The sequence below is a fragment of the Triticum aestivum genome, chromosome 1A, assembly GCF_018294505.1.
Source record: "Triticum aestivum cultivar Chinese Spring chromosome 1A, IWGSC CS RefSeq v2.1, whole genome shotgun sequence".
In the NCBI taxonomy this organism is placed as follows: Eukaryota; Viridiplantae; Streptophyta; class Magnoliopsida; order Poales; family Poaceae; genus Triticum; species Triticum aestivum.
In genome coordinates this window covers 298,037,767-298,045,688 of record NC_057794.1, presented here as the reverse complement: position 1 = coordinate 298,045,688, position 7,922 = coordinate 298,037,767, and positions in this window count along the sequence as shown.

Below are 7,922 nucleotides of genomic sequence, written 5' to 3'. Positions count from 1 at the left end.
CTCCTTGCGGAGAGAAAGCTCGTCCACCATGACCACCTTGTCGAGGATGCGAGACATGTTCCGAATGACCCTCTCCGAGTGGGCGATGTTGGGGAGGCCGCCGATGAGGATCCAGGCCGTGTCCAGGATGGCAACCGCCAGTGCGTCCTGCACCGGCACGGAGATGTCCACCACTAGCTTGTTGAGAGCCAGGGTGATGTCGCCGTTGTGGGTGCCATAGCCATGGCTCACCACGTCGGGGAACACCACCGAGAACTGGCCTCCTGCCAGTAGGGTGACCTGTCAATTCCAGGTGCAGTGGTAGAGGTGGTTGAGCTCGGCCTCGATCATCTTCGGAGAGGCCACCCCGTCCCGCATGGTGACAATCACCAGGAGCGAGGCTGATGGGGGAAGGATGCCAGGCACCTCGATGTGGAAGTAGCCGAGGCCCTCGATCCCATGCCCGTACATCATCAACTCCTCCGTCACCGAACGGTCGGGGCAGAGGAACACCAGGTGGTCAGGGTTCGAGCACACGTAGCAGCAATGGGGGTGCGTACATGCCACCTAGGAGTGTCCGAAGAGGCCGCGGTTGAAGCACTTGACGAGGTCGGAGAGGCGGTCGTCCGGGAGCAACACGGACGCGGTGGAGGCTGATGGGTCGTGAGAGGGGCCAGAGGCAGGGGTGGCACCATTAGCACGCCCAAGTCCATGTTTCTTCTTGCGCTTTCCCCCTGGCGGTCGCGGCCCGCCCCATTCCCGGCGGGGGGGGGGGAGTTCGGTTCACCCCGCGGGGGCTGGTACCGGCGTGACGGTGCGGGGGGGGGGGGCTGTTGGGTGCAGGCAGGGGAACGGGGGCGGCCGCCGCGAGTAGGGGAGAGACTGCCCTCGCGCCGGCGATGGAGACCGGCAGCGCTGGTTGCGCCAATCCATGGCCGGAGGTGGGAGCGGGAGCGACCAGAGCGACGGGGCGGTGAGCGGCGGTCGTCGCGGGAAAAAAGCTGCCAGCGGAGGTCCTCCTCATGCCGGAGCGCGTCGGGGGGAGGGGGCGGGATCGCGACAGTCGTCGGAGCGGCGGTCGTCGGCGCGGCGCTTGGGCGCTCCCCCGCATCATCCCACTCGCATGGCATGCTGGCTGGCGGCAGCGGCGCAGGGAGGGATCAGGGGGAGTTGACAGCGGGGAGGGGATGCGCGAGGGTTTGTGTCGGGTTTGGGTCGGGTGGGATCGAAGGGGCGTAGCGGGGGAAAACGGCCGGGGGCCATATAGGCCGCACGAGAGGGCAGGACGGCCCACCTGCTAACCGCCCCAGACTGGGCCGCCACGCGGGCGGTGCGGCCCAGGCCCAGCGGCAGCTGATACGTCTCCAACGTATCTATAATTTTTTATTTTTCCGTGTTGTTTTATTATCAATCTGGATGCTTTATAATCATTTTATAGTCATTTTATATCATTTTTTGGTACTAACCTATTGACACAGTGCCAGGTGCCAGTTACTATTTTTTCCATGTTTTTTACATCGCAGAAAATCAATATCAAACGGAGTCCAAATGCCATGAAACTTTACGAAGATTTTCTTATGGACCAGAAGGAAGATGTTGGGCCCTAGTTGCACCTGGAGGAGTCTCGAGAGGGGACAACCCACCAGGGCGCGCCAGGAGACCCAGGCACGCCCTAGTGGGTTGTGCCCACCTCGGGTGCCCCCCGAACCGCCTCTTTGCTCTATAAAAACCCCAATATTCCAGAAACCCTAGGGGAGTCGATGAGATATTCATCCAGCCACCGCAGAGTCCAGAACCACCAGATCCAATCTAGACACCATCACGGAGGGGTTCACCACTTCCATTGATGCCTCTCCGATGATGCGTGAGTAGTTCTTTGTAGACCTTTGGGTCCGTAGTTAGTAGCTAAATGGCTTCATCTCTCTCTCTCTCTCTCTTGATTCTCAATACAATGATCTCTTGGAGATCCATATGATGTAACTCTTTTGCGATGTGTTTGTTGGGATCGATGAACTTTGTCACAACAGATGTCCTTGTGAAAGGACTTAGTCGTGGAGCCATCGCAACAGGTTAGCTTAAAGGGGTTAAACCGGACAAGGGGACACGGGGAGTTTTATACTAGTTCGGCCCCTTCAAGGAAGGTAAAAGCCTACGTCTAGTTGTGATTAGTATTGCTAGGGTTTCGAAGGCCAGGGAGCGAATCCGCTTTGTCTGGCTCTCGAGTTGTTGTCTCTCCCCTGAACCACTGCCGGGTCGTCCCCTTATATACATGGGTGGCGCCCGTCGGTTTACAGAGTCCCGCAACCGGCTCATAAACGTGTCCGGTTCGGTCTCCACTCTTTCTATCTTACAATGCAAGTTACAAACTAATGCCGGTTCACGGCTACAGGCTTTAAACCGGTTTCTGGGCCCTGGGCCTTTCCTCTTTTGTCTACATGGGCTTCAAGCATAATCCACTATGAATGAAGTTAACCCGGCCTTTTCTGGCCGGTTTACGCCCAGTAGTAATATCCCCAACATTAGGCCCCAGATTGATTTGAACAGGTTCATGTCAATCCTTAGTAAAAACTTCGTCTTCAACATCTTCCCATAATTTAGTAAACTGTCGTGACGTCATCTTCTTGGATCATGGTAAACCGTCGTGACGTCATCTGTAAAAAAACTGCGTATGACACATCTTCATTAATGGGTCTCCGACAATCGAGGCGACAGCTCCGCCTCACTTCCAAATTTCTGTCCCCTCGATTTTCGTGCCTGACACTTATCCCTTGCCTTTATAAATAGGACCGAGGGGTCATTTTCACCTTTTCCCCCTCGTGCCTCTTCGCGTCGTCTTCCTTGCGCTACTCAGCATCCGGAGCTCCGCCGCCACCATCGACCGTCGCCTCTGCTCCGATCCTGGCCGCTGCATCACCCTGAACGCACCAGAATACTGCGGCGCCTTTCCGCTTCCTCATCAGCTCCAGTAAGTTCTCTGCTTTTTTTCCACCACGGAACTGTTCTAGGGTTGACGTTCTTCGGCGTTCACCAGCGTTCTTTGTTCATACGATGATTCTTGACAAAACTCTGAATATATGTTATGCATACTGATAGCTTTTAGCCTCTGTTTCCATTTATGTATCTCCAAACAGAAGATCTCATCTGAACCTTCACCCATTGATTTAGTACTGCTTCTTCGGCTTTGAAATATTTCCCTTTCTGATATGCCTCAGATCCAAAATTGCAACATCAACTTGTGAAACCTGTTTTACCTTACCTAGTCGTTTTTGCCTTACATCTGTACCCTCTTATCACTTCGGCGATTTACCTTTGTATAAGCAATCTATACCATTAGCCCTCTGGTAAACCGGAGGAGCCTTTTACCTCCATCGTTATACTCCGGTTTAACAGTGTCTGGATACCCCTGTTCTGATATTGCCTTGTTATCCATTATTGCATTGGTCTCCGGTTTATGCAATTTCACATATCAGTATATCTTTTACGCCATTGAATCTTGCATGTCATCATGAGTGTTTTGTAAATCGGCCTTTCTTCTCCAGCCTTTTTGTTCCACAATGGCCAAGTAATTTACCGCTTGCAACTGGGCTCGTTCCCGGGTCACCAAGGAACAATTGAACAATATGGTCAGCATCGCACCTTGCCTAAGAAAACTGAAATTAAATGGTGAGTTCCAGGAGCAGAAAATCCTCCGACCCTGAGGCAGGGTGAGGTGGTGGTCTTTGTCGACCACATAGGTCATGGCTTCAAACCGCCAGGGTCAAAGTTTTACCGAGATGTGCTTGCCAGTTTCCAACTTCATCCTCAAGACATCGGACCCAACTCGGTATCCAATCTATGCAACTTCTAGGTCTTCTGTGAAGTGTACTTACAAGAAGAACCAACTGCGGAGCTATTCCGGGACTTCTTTCATCTGAACCGGCGCACAGAATTTGTAAATGGCCCCAACACTGAACTTGGTGGTGTCTCAATTCAGAAGCGGAAGGAAGTTGAATTTCCTCGTGCCAAACTGCACAGCCACCCTAAGGAATGGAACCAAACTTGGTTTTACTGCACAGATACTTCTCCTGAATATGAGAATCCTCTCCTAGGCTTTCGTGATCACCGGCTTTCCAACACCCATCCAATGCCGCAACGCTTAAGTTCCACAGAAAGGGCCAAATATGCCCCTCAACTCGCCAAACTCCGGGCTTTTATGGCCAACGGTTTAACAGGCGTTGATTTCGTGTGTTGTTGGATATCTTGGAGCATCTTGCCGCTAAGCCGGCGCCCCGGTTTAATGTGTGAGTACACCGGTGATGTTGAAGACCCTCAACGCCATTGCAACATTTAGGTGACCGATGAAGAGGTCACTGAAGGTGTAAATAAAATTTTGAATGAATCGGAATTAGTCTATAGTCAAACCGGCTTGAACCCCTTCTATACTAAGAACAAACCGCCTACTGTAAGCACTATACTTCCTTTTCATCTTTGATATCTTTAATTTGTTCAACTTGTAATCCTTCTTCTATGTATGTATGTATGGGGTGATGATCCCTTCTAGAAACGGAAATTCATAGAGAAAGCAGTAAAGCCAACCGGGGATAAAGCGGTCAAACCATCTCGCCCCAAAACCAAAGCCGTCAAGTGACGTCAAAACGGAAAACAGCTGACCGGATCAACATGGAACTTGATGACGATGCTGATGATCCGGAAGTTGAGGTAGAACTTGACTCACTTGGCTCCCTTTTCATGCATCTCATTAACAATGATCTTTATCAGGAGGACGTAGAGGGCAGCCAAGCTGATGATGTAGAGGTAATTACCCTTTCCTCTGGTTCAGACTCTATGCCAACACAAAAAACCATCAAGCAGTCCGGAAAGTAAGCTTTTCTCATCCTCTTGCTTACTTTGACCCAACATTTATTTTGAAGACATAGTAGCATGAGGCTCACCGGACAACCCGGCACAGTGGCCAACAGGTTACTTCGGCCGGTTTACCTGATACCCCGGTTCGGAAGCGCCGATCTGAGGTCTCTTCCACTTCTGACCATTCTTATCCCAAGGCAGGTTATTTCAGACAACCTCTTAATCCGTCTGATTCAAATTATCAGGTGACACCTCCCTCCTCCTCTGGCGAGTCGACAGCAACCCAACTCCCTTCTCTAAAAACTGTGGCTGGGTAAGTTTTCAAACTCTTTCTTCCAATGTGTTACAAATCTTGAATAAGATGCTGACCCTCTATTAATTTATTTGCAGAGCCAAAGCCAGACCAAGCAAGAAAGCTCGGGTCAACAATCCATCAGAAGACCAGGCAGTTTTTGAAGAAGAGTAGAGAGGTGAACCGGACCAAACTCGTGAACAGGAGGATCCTCAGCCTGAAGTTGCCGCTAATGAACCACCCCTTCAAGATCGGAATACTGATGATCCACCAGAAACTGATCCTGCCGTGCCTGACACTAAAACGGCCGCTCCAAACCGGGCTAGTCCAATGAGAGATACTGAAATTTCGTCATCACCCGCAAAAACCACTGAAGGCCAAGGAGATGATGTTATTGTTACTGGTATGGGCCACAGCTCTCCTGGTCGTCCCGTAATTTTGGCCCAACATAGTGCCAAAGAAGAGCGTGCTGCTAGGGAAAAGGGAAAATGGAGTACTAATTTATCAACTTATGCCCATCTCAACGCTGAAGAGCTTCACTCCGGCTTCTTAAACCGTCTGCACTCAAACTATGACTATGAAGCCAGTTTGGTGAATTTAATGAAGGGACGCTACGAGGTATTTTCATCTCCCTTTACTTGTTGATTCCAAAGTTGAAACACCAACCCAAGCAGCCCCCAAGGGCCGTTTTATGATGTTATTGAAGGAAATATGCCCTAGAGGCAATAATAATGTTATTATTTTATTTCCTTATATCATGATAAATGTTTATTATTCATGCTAGAATTGTATTATCTGGAAACATAATACTTGTGTGAATACATAGACAAACTAAACGTCACTAGTATGCCTCTACTTGACTAGCTCGTTAATCAAAGATGGTTATGTTTCCTAACCATAGACATGTGTTGTCATTTGATTAACGGGATCACATTATTAGGAGAATGATGTGATTGACATGACCCATTCCATTAGCTTAGCACCCGATCGTTTAGTATGTTACTATTGCTTTCTTCATGACTTATACATGTTCCTATGACTATGAGATTATGCAACTCCCGTTTGCTGGAGGAACACTTTGTGTGCTACCAAACGTCACAACGTAACTGGTGTGATTATAAAGGAGCTCTACAGGTGTCTCCAAAGGTAAATGTTGGGTTGGCGTATTTCGAGATTAGGATTTGTCACTCCGATTGTCGGAGAGGTATCTCTGGGCCCTCTCGGTAATGCACATCACATAAGCCTTGCAAGCATTGCAACTAATGAGTTAGTTGTGAGATGATGTATTACGAAATGATTAAAGAGACTTGCCGGTAATGAGATTGAACTAGGTATTGAGATACCGACGATCGAATCTCAGGTAAGTAACATACCAATGACAAAGGGAACAACGTATGTTGTTATGCAGTCTGACTGATAAAGATCTTCGTAGAATATGTGGGAGCCAATATGAGCATCCAAGTTCCGCTATTGGTTATTGACGGGAGACATGTCTCGGTCATGTCTACATTGTTCTTGAACCCGTAGGGTCCGCACGCTTAAGGTTTCAATGACAGTTATATTATGAGATTATGAGTTTTGATGTACCGAAGTTAGTTCGGAGTCCCGGATGTGATCACGGACATAACGAGGAGTCTCGAAATGGTCGAGACATAAAGATTGATATACTGGACAACTATATTCGGACACCGGAAGTGTTCCGGGTGATTTCGGAGAAAACCGGAGTACCGGAGGGTTACCGGACCCCCCCCCCCCCCGGAGAAGTAATGGGCCATATGGGCCTTAGTGGAGAGAGAGAAGGGCAGCCAGGGTGGGCTGCACGCCTCCTCCCCCCTAGTCCGAATTGGACTAGGAGAGGGGGGCGGCGCCCCCCTTTCCTTCTCCCTCCCCACTTCCTTTCCCCCTCCTAGTAGGAGTCCTACTCCTACTAGGAGGACGACTCCTCCTTGGCGCGCCAATAGGGCCGGTCGGCCTCCTCCCCTTGCTCCTTTATATACGGGGGCAGGGGGCACCCCTAGACACACAAGTTGATCCATGTGATCATTTTCTTAGCCGTGTGCGGTGCCCCCTTCCACCATAATCCTCGATAACATTGTAGCGATGCTTAGGCGAAGCCCTGCGACGGTAGAACATCAAGATCGTCACCATGCCGTCGTGCTGACGGAACTCTTCCCCGACACTTTGCTAGATCGGAGTCCGGGGATCGTTATCGAGCTGAATGTGTGCTAAAACTCAGAGGTGCCGTAGTTTCGATGCTTGATCGGTCGGGCCGTGAAGACGTACGACGACATCAACCGCATTGTGCTAACGCTTCCGTTGTCGGTCTACAAGGGTACGTAGATCACACTCTCCCCTCTCGTTGCTATGCATCACCATGATCTTGCGTGTGCGTAGGAAATTTTTTGAAATTACTACGTTCCCCAACAGTGGCATCTGAGCCTAGGTTTTATGTGTTGATGTTATATGCACGAGTAGAACACAAGTGAGTTGTGGGCGATATAAGTCATACTGCTTACCAGCATGTCATACTTTGGTTCAGCGGTATTGTTGGACGAAGCGGCCCGGACCGACATTACGCGTACGCTTACGCGAGACCGGTTCTCCCGACGTGCTTTGCACAAAGGTGGCTAGCGGGTGTCAGTTTCTCCAACTTTAGTTGCACCGAGTGTGACTACGCCCGGTCCTTGCGAAGGTTAAAACAGCACCATCTTGACAAACTATCGTTGTGGTTTTGATGCGTAGGTAAGATTGGTTCTTACTTAAGCCCGTAGCAGCCACGTAAAACTTGCAACAACAAAGTAGAGGA